This window comes from Triticum urartu, unplaced genomic scaffold (genome assembly GCF_056163025.1).
Source record: "Triticum urartu cultivar PI428250 unplaced genomic scaffold, HENAU_Tu73 scaffold2, whole genome shotgun sequence".
NCBI lineage: Eukaryota > Viridiplantae > Streptophyta > Magnoliopsida > Poales > Poaceae > Triticum > Triticum urartu.
In genome coordinates, this window is record NW_028260368.1 from 9,578,024 (window position 1) to 9,591,974 (window position 13,951).

General features: G+C 36.9%; 4 non-coding genes across 4 annotated transcripts; 2 read left to right on the forward strand and 2 right to left on the reverse strand.

Moving 5' to 3' along the window:
• Positions 1–1,795: 1,795 nt before the first annotated feature.
• On the reverse strand, positions 1,796–1,868 carry TRNAF-GAA (transfer RNA phenylalanine (anticodon GAA)). Its single transcript has one exon. It is a non-coding gene; the product is annotated as a tRNA-Phe (tRNA).
• Positions 1,869–3,535: 1,667 nt separating this feature from the next.
• Positions 3,536–3,608, forward strand: TRNAT-UGU (transfer RNA threonine (anticodon UGU)). Its single transcript has one exon. It is a non-coding gene; the product is annotated as a tRNA-Thr (tRNA).
• A 1,219-nt stretch (positions 3,609–4,827) lies between these two features.
• On the reverse strand, positions 4,828–4,914 carry TRNAS-GGA (transfer RNA serine (anticodon GGA)). The gene has a single exon. It is a non-coding gene; the product is annotated as a tRNA-Ser (tRNA).
• Positions 4,915–13,533: 8,619 nt separating this feature from the next.
• Positions 13,534–13,605, forward strand: TRNAR-UCU (transfer RNA arginine (anticodon UCU)). Its single transcript has one exon. It is a non-coding gene; the product is annotated as a tRNA-Arg (tRNA).
• Positions 13,606–13,951: the final 346 nt, after the last annotated feature.

The following is a 13,951-nucleotide window of genomic DNA, read 5'->3' on the forward strand; positions in this document are numbered from 1 at the left end:
AGTTCCAATTCTGTTATTTCAACTACACACCAAATGATCTTTCGAATTGGTCAAGACTCTCCAGTTTATGGCCCCTTCTATACGGTACCAGTTGTTGTTTCATTGAATTTGCTTCATTAATAGGCTCACGATTCGACTTTGATCGTTATGGATTGGTACCAAGATCAAGTCCTAGGCAAGCAGACCTAATTTTAACAGCCGGTACGGTAACAATGAAAATGGCTCCCTCTTTAGTGAGATTATACGAGCAAATGCCTGAACCAAAATACGTCATTGCTATGGGAGCCTGTACTATTACAGGGGGAATGTTCAGTACGGATTCCTATAGTACTGTTCGGGGAGTTGATAAGTTAATTCCTGTGGATGTCTACTTGCCGGGCTGCCCACCTAAACCGGAGGCAGTTATAGATGCCCTAACAAACTTCGTAAGAAGATATCGCGAGAAATAGTTGAGGATCAAACTCTATCTCAAAATAAAAATAGATGTTTTACTACCAGTCACAAGCTTTATGTTAGGCGCAGTACTCATACAGGAACTTATGAGCAAGAATTGCTCTATCAATCACCATCTACATTAGATATATCTTCTGAAACTTTTTTCAAATCCAAAAGTTCAGTACCTTCCTACAAATTAGTGAATTAGGAGAGGGGCTCTTTTGTGTAGAAAAATAAAAAGCAGGGCAATCTTTCAAACTTGCATCCGAAATGTGAAATATTTATACAAAGAGGGAGAGATGAAGACAATGCAGCAGGGTTGGTTATCTAATTGGCTAGTCAAACATGAGGTGGTTCATAGATCTTTGGGCTTTGATCACCGAGGAATAGAGACTTTACAAATAAAAGCAGGGGATTGGGATTCCATTGCTGTCATTTTATATGTATATGGTTACAATTATTTACGCTCCCAATGTGCTTATGATGTAGCACCCGGTGGATCTTTAGCTAGCGTGTATCATCTTACGAGAATACAATATGGTATAGATAATCCAGAAGAAGTCTGCATAAAAGTCTTTGCCCAAAAGGATAATCCTAGAATTCCGTCTGTCTTCTGGATTTGGAGAAGTGCCGATTTTCAAGAACGCGAATCTTATGATATGGTGGGAATCTCTTATGATAATCATCCGCGCCTTAAACGTATCCTAATGCCTGAAAGTTGGATAGGCTGGCCCTTACGTAAGGATTATATAACCCCCAATTTTTATGAAATACAAGATGCTCATTGAATGATAAGAAATTCATGCTCACTTATACAACACAACTCCAGATTTTATTCAAGTCAAGGAATATTTTTAGGTTCTTTTCCTAGATGAAACGGAATACCTATTTATAATTAATTCCTAATTATACAAAAGCATTCCAGATAGACTGAGCAAAAAAAGGGTTTCATTTGGATTCCCCTATTTTGAAAATCGCATATTAATTTCCTTCATATGAACAGAAAAATAGGATGACTCAAAGAAGTTCTCTACCAGGAACTTTGTACCGCGCACATTACTTAGCACAACTAGGAAAATAAGATAAGATAAAGATAAGCAAGACTAAAAAAATATTCGTCGGAATAGCGGAATACAAAATTAAGAAACGCAAAAAAATAAAGGGGAATCTCACCCCCTTCTTTATCATAAAGAAAAGATATATTTTAAAACTTCTTTAAAAAGAAAAAGAAGTGCCTCTATATTTATATTATAGATTTATCCACTTAGATGAATAAATATTATTAATGAATATGTATCACAATCCATCTCGAGGTATTTGGATCAATACCTATTCGGTGGATCTTTTTTTTTTTTTTCTCTGCCAGGAACCAGATTTGAACTGGTGACACGAGGATTTTCAGTCCTCTGCTCTACCAACTGAGCTATCCTGACCTTTTCTTGTGCATCATCCTAGTAGAGTATTTGTATCTATGTCAATTAAAAGGACTAAAAATTAATTAAAGTATTTCAAATTTTAAATTTGAAAATGGGGGGGGTAGTCCTATGCATTGTGCATGGTTTACTTAAATAAAACTTAAAAATAGAGTGAATAACCAAGATTTCTTGCCGATACTCTAATAAAAAAGAAATCTATTCAATGAATAGGATAAGATCCATTGAGTTCTCTTCGCATTCCTTTGTGAAAGAGTAGAATGAGAAAGCTAATGAATCTTAAACCCATTGCATTGATAAAAAGAAAAAAAAGTGCATTGATAAAAAGAAAAAAAAAAAGAGGATAAATAATAATAATATAGTATAGTTAGGGAATAAAAGAGGATTTGGGGATAGAGGGACTTGAACCCTCACAACTTATAAAGTCGACGGATTTTCCTTTTACTAGAAATTTCATTGTTGTCAGTATTGACATGTAGAATGGGACTCTCTCTTTGTCCTCGTCCGATTAATCCACTTTTTTAAAGATCTCGAAAACTTTGAATTTTAATTGAAGAATTTGATTATTCAATATTCGATTGGAGTGGATTCACAATAATGAAAAAAAAAAATTATGATATGAGTTTTTTATTTCATAATCATTATCATTTCTAATTTCATTTTTAAAAAAGATAAAGAACCTATATTATAATTAGAATATAATATGAGTTCTGTGATTAATCGTTTGCTATGTCAGTATCTATACGTGTTTATTAAATGTATAAGGTATAAAACCCCTCTTTCTCTAATTTAGAACTAGAAGGAATTCCACTAACAACACAACGTAATTAACTCGATTCGTTAGAACAGCTTCCATTGAGTCTCTGCACCTATCCTTTTCCTTTGTATTCTAGTTCGAGAACCCCTTGTTTTCTCAAAACACGGATTTGGCTCAGGATTGCCCTTTTTTAATTCCAGGGTTTCTCTGAATTTGGAAGTTACCACTTAGCAGGTTTCCATACCAAGGCTCAATACAATCAAGTCCGTAGCGTCTACCGATTTCGCCATATCCCCATTTCCCTCTTCTTTGAGACCAGGATTCCTTGTGTAATTTCATCCATCTCTTAGTTTTTTTTTTGAATCATTGAGTTCATCACTCAACGTAGTCTAGCAGTTCAGTTCGACTCTATTTGAGAGACCTCGCTTGCTTATTGCAATTCAGAATTGAATTGATTCTATCCTTGATGTATTTGCAATTCAATCCGAATCAATATATCCAAAAGTTTTTATCTCCCCCACCTCCCGTCTTACTTTTTTATAGTATTCAAAATTATACTATAACGCTTGATATTTATTCTTTTTTTCTAATCAGAATTAGCAATTTTATTTACTCTGACTCTATGTTCCCCTTAGTGAAATATTAATCCTCAAATTATTAACAAATAATAAAGTCTATAATGATCGAATGAAAATACCAATAAATTCTATAATTTTATTTTTTAATATCCTATAGTTAAGCATATCAAGCTAACTTTATCTTTAAGAAGTTTTAGTATTTTTTTATTTTTATAAGTATAACTTCAAATTTAGAACTAGTTAATAGCTAAGATTAATAACTAATATCTGAGATTTTACGGATTTCCTATACTATACCTATTTCTATTTGTTACACTATTTCCGTTATGTAAGCCCACTTAGCTCAGAGGTTAGAGCATCGCATTTGTAATGCGAGGGTCATCGGTTCAAATCCGATAGTCGGCTTTTTTTTCTCTATCGATGTTCTACGAACAAGAATCTCTTTTTTTCCGAATTAAATGGAGAATCCAGGATCTTTTATGTTTTTTACCTTACAATTTTGCTAGATACAAAACAATAAAATAAATAATATATATACAAAAAAAAAAGATTTTGATGAAATTCCATTTTTTGGGGTACTTTAGTTGATTTTACTCTGTTTATCCTGTAGTTTAATTCAGTTTTAATTTCGATGTATTCTGTAATGTAAATACAATGAAATTAATTGTGTAAAATGAAATTTCAATAAAATAAAAAAAGGAGTCTTCATGTCCCGTTATCGAGGACCTCGTTTAAAAAAAATACGCCGTCTGGGAGCTTTACCAGGACTCACTAGAAAAACACCTAAATCCGGAAGTAATCTTAAAAAAAAATTCAATTCTGGGAAAAAGGAGCAATATCGTATTCGTCTTCAAGAAAAACAGAAATTGCGTTTTCATTATGGTCTGACAGAACGACAATTACTTAGATATGTACATATCGCTGGAAAAGCAAAAAGGTCAACAGGCCAGGTTTTACTACAATTACTTGAAATGCGTTTGGATAATATCCTTTTTCGATTGGGTATGGCTTCAACCATTCCTGGGGCCCGCCAATTAGTCAACCATAGACATATTTTAGTTAATGGTCGTATAGTCAATATACCAAGTTTTCGTTGCAAACCCCGAGATATTATTACTACGAAAGATAACCAAAGATCAAAAGGTCTGGTTCAAAATTATATTGCTTCATCGGACCCGGGGAAATTGCCAAAGCATTTGGCGATTGACACGTTGGAATATAAAGGACTAGTAAATAAAATCCTAGATAGGAAGTGGGTCGGTCTCAAAATAAATGAGTTGTTAGTTGTAGAATATTACTCTCGTCAGACTTGAACTTAACGAAAAAAGGAAAGGTTCATAGAATTTTCTTCCCCTTCCCCTTTCCCCGAACTAAATCGCCCTAAGACCATTACCATTAATTTGTATTTTCCCATCAACTAGCTAAAATTGATTAACCCTAGGATTAGGATCCTTTTTTCTTTTTTCCTCTATGTGTATTTTACATACCACAGTAATTTGCTATAGAGAATTTCTAATTTCTATTAAATCAAAATAAGATAATATAAGATATTATATTATTGCTGGAAAAAATTGTTATTTGATTTGATACATTGTGATCCTTAACGTTGATGAATTAAGAAAAACGGAAAGAGAGGGATTCGAACCCTCGGTAAACAAAAGTCTACATAGCAGTTCCAATGCTACGCCTTGAACCGCTCGGCCATCTCTCCTACATAACTTATTATGGAAAATAAACTGAGTGAATAGCGAGTTTTCTTATTCCTGCAGTACAGGTACAACCGCAACCACTCGGGGGTTCCATAGTTCTATTGGAAAAATTCCTTTTGATCTAAGTGGAAGGATACAGGATTTTTTACTAGAAATTGCGCTCGCTATAAAATAAAAGTTTTAATTTGGGTTTTCCCGCAACTAAAGAAAAAGAAAATGGAAGAATTCTTCTTATTGCATAATAAAATAAAGAAACCTTAGAATTCCGTTTGCATAAGATACGCTACACCATACTATCGAAATCAAAAATAGGGTATGAGACAATTAATAACTTTGAAAACACGAAATAGTTGATAACATAAGTTGTTGTTCAGAAATAGGAAAGTGGAATGAAATCCAGTCTTAGTCAAATATTTCATATCTCTTCGTGTCCAAGCAGAAGGAAAAGGATACAATTTGAGCTGAGCGGAAAATCCATATCTCTCTTATCCATTTAAAGCATATGGATTTAGAGTAGAGCATATGGATCAATCTATTTATAATTATAAGAATCGAATGTGTTTGTTTTTATGTTATTTTGTGAAGGAATGAAAACAATTCTATATAGAATGGGTTGGGAATTATGCCTAGATCCCGTGGAAATGGAAATTTCATTGATAAGACCTCCTCAATTGTAGCCAATATTTTATTGCGAATAATTCCGACAACCTCAGGAGAAAAAAAGGCATTTACTTATTATAGAGATGGTGCGATTTGACTCTTTTTTTTGCTTTTTTTTAGCCCTACCTATACCTCAGTCTTACGAAAAAGAGAGGGGGGTTGGCATAGAGAGAACCAAATTTGTAAAGCAAACAAACCCACGCTTCGGGAAGGTGAGGCGAACTAACAATTCCTTCCGTCGTGTATCCTCGATTGATGCGGCTTCAGATACTTCAATTGTAGATTTGAGTATTGAGCGAAAGGTTACACCTACAGGATATGGTATGGTATGGATTACAGGCCAATCCTACTCTATTAGTATCCGTAGGCAGCATAGGGGAGAAAAGCACTACACCTAGAAATAGGAATCAACAAGAGAAAAACTTTGTTAGAAATTACCCCTTTCCTGATCGGTATCAGGGCTGGGAAGAATGGTTGGGATAACAAACAACCATCAGGTTTGTACTTTGGATACCCCTATAACCATCAAAGATCGTTGAAGTAGCTAATTCCTCTAAATAGGAGGCGTTGAGAACAAAGAAATTATTGGAGCTATCGTTTTCCTCTAGCATTAATAGAATTCATTGGTGTTAAGAAAAACCTCTTGTGGGAAGGTTGGCTAGAGATTTCTTGGAAAAATACCAGCCCCTTTCGGTTCATAATGAGACGGGACTAATTCTATTTTGATTCTATAGATTATTTCGCTTAGTACTATTATGTACAGAAGGGAGGAGCCGTATGAGATGAAAACCTCATGTACGGTTTTGGAACGGAGATTTTTTGAATAGAATGAACGACCGTAACGGATGTTGGCTCAATCCGAAGGAAATTATGCGGAAGCTTTGCAAAATTATTATGAAGCTACGCGACTAGAAATCGATCCCTATGATCGAAGTTATATACTCTATAACATAGGCCTTATACACACAAGCAATGGAGAGCATACAAAGGCTTTGGAATATTATTTCCGGGCACTAGAACGAAACCCCTTCTTACCGCAAGCTTTTAATAATATGGCCGTGATCTGTCATTACGTGCGACTATCTCCACTATAGAAAGAAAAAAAAAAAAGAGAGGATCAAATTTTCTAGTAAATACTAGAAAAAAAGGGCTTTCTACATAGGGATCGTAAAAACAACGATTTTTCCCTATCAGCTGTAGGAAGGAAGGACACTTCACGAGAATCAAAAAACGAAGAAAGTATGGCCTATACTACTACTCTATGGATAAAGTTTCTCAAATTGATAGAGAAAGCACCGTAAAGATCAATTAGTGAGCGACTGGGTCGATACAACTAAAAAAAACTGCTTACTTATCCCATGATATGGGGCAAAATTTAGGAATCCGCTTATGTAATAGAGCCGATCCACTAAGGGATTAAGCAGCGGTGTAGTATCAGATCCCAAAGATAGTAAGTTCTTTTTTCTTTCTTATGGAAAAAAGTCTTTTTCAAGGATTCTATAGAGATTTCATATATGAAACCGGGATAGTTACCTCTCAGAAAATTTGAACGAAGGCTCTATATCTATCTATGCTTCATTCTTCTGAAGGTGGGAAAAAAGATCAAACTGATTATTGATAAAAATTAGGGTTTGAAACTTAGGTAATTAATTTCTTCTGCTTAACCCAAGAACAAATTGGATCGATTTTTGATAAATCGAATTCAGTTAAGATAGGGGAAATTCAGATAGCAATTTCTGAGCCGTATGAGGTAGGAAACTCTCAAGTACGGTTCTAAGGGAAGGAACTTCCTATTCCGACCGAGGAGAACAGGCCATTCTACAGGGTGATTCGGAAATTGCGGAAGCTTGGTTTGATCAAGCTGCTGAATATTGGAAACAAGCTATAGCGCTTACTCCGGGAAATTATATTGAAGCACAGAACTGGTTGAAGATTACGAAGCGCTTTGAATTTGAATAAGACCATGCTCCTTCTTTTTCATAAAATGGGTGGTTTGGTTGTTGATCCATTAATCAAATAAATTAGGTCGTAAGATCGAATCAAGAATTTCATTATATCCATTTCTTATACCTTCTATTTTATATGATATTTCATAAGAATAAACCATAGGGATAGGGTCTAGAATAGAAGTAATAAAGTGAATAAAAAGAGGGGGCAATCTAAATATTGCTAATATATTAGGACCATCTTATTAATAATTCTAATGAGTTATCTTGGAATTTAGAATCAAATAAAAAACCCTATATTATGCTCAAGGAAAGTAGATATAGATAGGAGCTTATGCCCTCAAAAAAAATACACTAGTTTCTTAAATTAAAAATAAAAAAGATTTTTTTCTTACGTCGAGAAATATTTGTTTTTCAAGATAAACAATGTCCGTTAGGCACCTAATCTTTATGTCATAATAGACCCGAACACTTGCCTCGGATTGACTTCAATATATAATTGCTCCAGTGAATAACTAAAAAAAAAATAGAAGGATGGTAGATAGTAAAGAAAAGAACTAATCACAATATCTATCTTTCAAAATCTATCTTTCAAAATCTATCTTTCAAAATATATATCTTTCAAAGATTCACTAAAAAGACAGTTGGCGGGTCTCTTTGTATGTCTTGTCCGGAAAGAGGAGGACTTAATGATTATTCGTTCGCCGGAACCAGAAGTAAAAATTGTTGTGGATAGGGATCCTGTAAAAACATCTTTTGAGGAATGGGCCAGACCCGGCCATTTCTCAAGAACACTAGCTAAGGGCCCTGATACTACCACTTGGATCTGGAACCTACATGCTGATGCTCACGATTTCGATAGTCATACTGGTGATTTGGAGGAGATTTCTCGAAAAGTCTTTAGTGCTCATTTCGGGCAACTTTCCATTATCTTTCTTTGGTTGAGTGGCATGTACTTTCATGGCGCCCGTTTTTCCAATTATGAAGCATGGCTAAGTGATCCTACTCACATTGGACCCAGTGCTCAGGTAGTTTGGCCTATAGTAGGGCAAGAAATATTGAATGGTGATGTAGGCGGGGGTTTCCGAGGAATCCAAATAACCTCTGGTTTTTTTCAGCTTTGGCGAGCATCTGGAATAACTAGTGAATTACAACTCTATTGTACTGCAATTGGTGCATTGATTTTTGCAGCGTTAATGCTTTTTGCTGGTTGGTTCCATTATCACAAAGCCGCTCCCAAATTGGCCTGGTTCCAAGATGTAGAATCCATGTTGAATCACCACTTAGCGGGATTATTAGGACTTGGGTCTCTTTCTTGGGCGGGGCACCAAATTCATGTATCTTTACCAATTAACCAATTTCTTGACGCTGGGGTGGATCCTAAAGAGATACCACTTCCTCATGAATTTATCTTGAATCGGGACCTTTTGGCTCAACTTTATCCTAGTTTTGCCGAAGGAGCAACCCCTTTTTTCACTTTAAATTGGTCCAAATACGCAGAATTTCTGACTTTTCGCGGAGGACTAGATCCAGTAACCGGTGGTCTCTGGCTGACCGATATTGCGCACCATCATTTAGCTATTGCTATTCTTTTCCTAATCGCAGGTCATATGTATAGGACCAATTGGGGTATTGGCCATGGACTTAAAGATATTTTGGAGGCTCACAAGGGCCCATTTACAGGACAAGGCCATAAGGGTCTTTATGAAATCTTAACAACGTCATGGCATGCTCAATTATCTCTTAACCTAGCTATGCTAGGCTCTACAACCATTGTTGTAGCTCATCATATGTATTCTATGCCTCCCTATCCATACCTAGCTACTGACTATGGTACACAACTTTCCTTGTTCACACACCACATGTGGATTGGCGGATTTCTAATAGTCGGTGCTGCTGCACATGCAGCAATTTTTATGGTAAGAGACTATGATCCAACTACTCGATACAACGATCTATTAGATCGCGTCCTTAGACACCGCGATGCAATCATATCCCACCTTAACTGGGTATGTATATTTCTAGGTTTTCACAGTTTTGGCTTGTACATTCATAATGATACCATGAGTGCTTTAGGCCGTCCACAAGATATGTTTTCGGATACTGCCATACAATTACAACCTATCTTTGCTCAATGGGTACAAAATATCCATGCTACTGCGCCTGGCGTAACAGCTCCTGGTGCAACAACAAGTACTAGCTTAACGTGGGGAGGCGGCGAGTTAGTAGCAGTAGGTGGCAAAGTGGCTTTGTTACCTATTCCATTAGGAACCGCAGATTTTTTAGTCCATCACATTCATGCATTTACCATACATGTGACTGTATTAATACTTTTGAAAGGTGTTTTATTTGCTCGGAGTTCCCGTTTGATACCCGATAAAGCAAATCTAGGTTTTCGCTTTCCTTGCGATGGGCCTGGCCGAGGGGGAACATGTCAAGTATCCGCCTGGGATCATGTTTTCTTAGGTTTATTCTGGATGTACAATGCAATTTCGGTAGTCATTTTCCATTTCAGTTGGAAAATGCAGTCGGATGTTTGGGGTACTATAAGTGATCAAGGGGTGGTAACTCATATTACAGGGGGAAACTTTGCACAGAGTTCCATTACGATTAATGGGTGGCTTCGAGATTTCTTGTGGGCACAGGCATCGCAAGTCATTCAGTCTTATGGTTCTTCATTATCTGCATATGGTCTTTTTTTCTTAGGTGCTCATTTTGTCTGGGCCTTCAGTTTAATGTTTTTATTCAGCGGCCGTGGTTATTGGCAAGAACTCATTGAATCTATCGTTTGGGCTCATAACAAATTAAAAGTTGCTCCTGCTACTCAGCCTAGAGCCTTGAGCATTATACAAGGACGCGCTGTAGGAGTAACCCATTACCTTCTGGGTGGAATTGCCACGACATGGGCATTCTTCTTAGCGAGAATTATTGCAGTAGGATAGTGGCTAGGAGGATTTGAAAGGCATTATGGAATTAAGATTTCCCAGGTTTAGCCAAGGCTTAGCTCAGGACCCCACTACTCGTCGTATTTGGTTTGGTATTGCTACCGCACATGATTTCGAAAGTCATGATGATATTACTGAAGAACGTCTTTATCAGAACATTTTTGCTTCTCACTTTGGGCAATTAGCAATAATCTTTCTATGGACGTCCGGAAATCTGTTTCATGTAGCTTGGCAAGGAAATTTTGAATCATGGATACAGGATCCTTTACACGTAAGACCTATTGCTCATGCGATTTGGGATCCTCATTTTGGTCAACCCGCTGTGGAAGCCTTTACTCGAGGAGGTGCTGCTGGTCCAGTGAATATTGCTTATTCTGGAGTTTATCAGTGGTGGTATACAATAGGATTACGCACCAATGAGGATCTTTATACTGGAGCTCTTTTTCTATTATTTCTTTCTACGCTGTCCTTAATAGCGGGTTGGTTACATCTACAACCCAAATGGAAACCAAGCCTTTCGTGGTTCAAAAACGCGGAATCTCGTCTCAATCATCATTTGTCAGGACTTTTCGGGGTAAGTTCTTTGGCTTGGACAGGACATTTAGTTCATGTTGCTATTCCCGCATCCAGGGGGGAGTACGTTCGATGGAATAATTTCTTAGATGTATTACCCTATCCCCAGGGGTTGGGACCCCTTTTGACGGGTCAATGGAATCTTTATGCCCAAAACCCTGATTCGAGTAATCATTTATTTGGTACCGCTCAAGGAGCGGGAACTGCCATTCTAACTCTTCTTGGGGGATTCCATCCACAAACACAAAGTTTGTGGCTGACCGATATGGCTCACCATCATTTAGCTATTGCATTTATTTTTCTCATTGCCGGTCACATGTATCGAACTAACTTCGGAATTGGGCACAGTATTAAAGATCTTTTAGAAGCGCATACTCCTCCGGGGGGTCGATTAGGGCGTGGGCATAAGGGCCTTTATGACACAATCAACAATTCGATTCATTTTCAGTTAGGTCTTGCTCTAGCTTCTTTAGGGGTTATTACTTCCTTAGTAGCTCAACATATGTACTCTTTACCTCCTTATGCATTCATAGCACAAGACTTTACTACTCAAGCTGCTTTATATACTCATCACCAATATATTGCAGGGTTCATCATGACAGGGGCTTTTGCTCATGGAGCTATTTTTTTCATTAGGGATTACAATCCGGAACAGAATGAGGATAATGTATTGGCAAGAATGTTAGACCATAAAGAAGCTATCATATCTCATTTAAGTTGGGCTAGCCTCTTTCTAGGATTCCATACCTTGGGCCTTTATGTTCATAACGACGTCATGCTTGCTTTTGGTACTCCAGAAAAGCAAATCTTGATCGAACCTATATTTGCCCAATGGATACAATCTGCTCATGGCAAGACGACATATGGGTTCGATATACTCTTATCTTCAACGAATGGCCCCGCTTTCAATGCGGGTCGAAGCCTATGGTTGCCCGGATGGTTGAATGCTGTTAATGAGAATAGTAATTCGCTTTTCTTAACAATAGGACCTGGGGATTTCTTGGTTCATCATGCTATTGCTCTAGGTTTGCATACAACTACATTGATTTTAGTAAAGGGCGCTTTAGATGCACGCGGTTCCAAATTAATGCCAGATAAAAAGGATTTTGGATATAGTTTTCCTTGTGACGGCCCAGGGCGCGGCGGTACTTGTGATATTTCTGCTTGGGACGCATTTTATTTGGCAGTTTTCTGGATGTTAAATACCATTGGGTGGGTTACTTTTTATTGGCATTGGAAACATATCACATTATGGCAGGGCAACGTTTCACAATTTAATGAATCCTCCACTTATTTGATGGGATGGTTAAGAGATTACCTATGGTTAAACTCTTCACAACTTATCAATGGATATAATCCTTTTGGGATGAATAGTTTATCGGTATGGGCGTGGATGTTCTTATTTGGACATCTTGTTTGGGCTACTGGATTTATGTTCTTAATTTCCTGGCGGGGGTATTGGCAGGAATTAATTGAGACTTTAGCATGGGCTCATGAACGCACACCTTTAGCTAATTTAATTCGCTGGAGAGATAAGCCCGTGGCTCTTTCCATTGTGCAAGCAAGATTGGTTGGATTAGCTCACTTTTCCGTGGGTTATATATTCACTTATGCAGCTTTCTTGATTGCCTCAACATCAGGCAAGTTTGGTTAATTTAGTTTGTTTTTTTGTACTGTATCAGCACCTAGTTCATTACTCTTGATAGAGAGGGAGGATCTGCCTTTTTAGATTTCTTTTTCTATTTATTTTTCCATCTAGGATTAGAACCGTATACTTGGTAATAATAGCAACGACACATTATGGCAAAAAAAAGTTTGATTCAGAGGGAGAAGAAGCGGCAGAAATTAGAACAGAAATATCATTTGATTCGTCAATCTTTAAAAAAAAAGATAAGAAGCAAAGTTTCTCCCTTGAGTTTGAGTGAAAAAACGAAAATGCGAGAAAAATTGCAATCCCTACCGCGTAATAGTGCACCTACACGCCTTCATCGACGTTGTTTTTTGACCGGAAGACCTAGAGCTAACTATCGACATTTTGGGCTATCCGGACACGTACTTCGAGAAATGGTTTATGAATGTTTGTTACCGGGTGCAACAAGATCCAGTTGGTAAGGATAAAATACCCTTTCGTATTTGTATGGATTTCTGGAATTGATAATCATAGAGGAGCCCTCTTTACCATTCTGTATAAATGGACTATTCTATTTGTATAGATATTGGTAGAGGGGCGTATCCAACCCTCTTTTATCCACTAGTTACCCCTCTTTAGTTTAAGAGTATAGAGCAGTTTGGTAGCTCATAAGGCTCATAACCTTGGGGTTGCGGGTTCGATTCCCACTACCGCCTCCATACTCCTTCTTTATGATATATGCATGATATAATATATACATCATGCATTTGTATCTGGATTTTTTGATTTCCTAAAAGAGTTTTGGTCTAACAGTTTTTTCTCGGAAGAAGCAAAAAAATAAAAGAAAGAATAAAATATGAAAGAAAAGCGTCCATTGTCTAATGGATAGGACAGAGGTCTTCTAAACCTTTGGTATAGGTTCAAATCCTATTGGACGCAATCTTATTTCTATCTATTCTTTAAATAACTATACTAAACTAAAAACAAAGAAAACTTTTTTGCATGATTCAAATGAAAAAGCTTTCTCAACGATTCCTATTCTACTAACAAGAGTAGACATGCAAAATTTATTTGTTACTGAAGAGAAAACCGTTCCAGCTGTTCCTGAATAGCTTCCTTCAAAAGGATTTCCGCTTGCTCGGTGAATGTCTTGCTAGAAGATATAATTTCTTGGAATTGAGGTTTAGTATCTTTTAGATGTTTACGTAACTCATCCAGAAATTTATTTACCTGTTCAATTTCTAACGAATCAAGATATCCTCTTGTTCCGGTATAAATAGTAGCT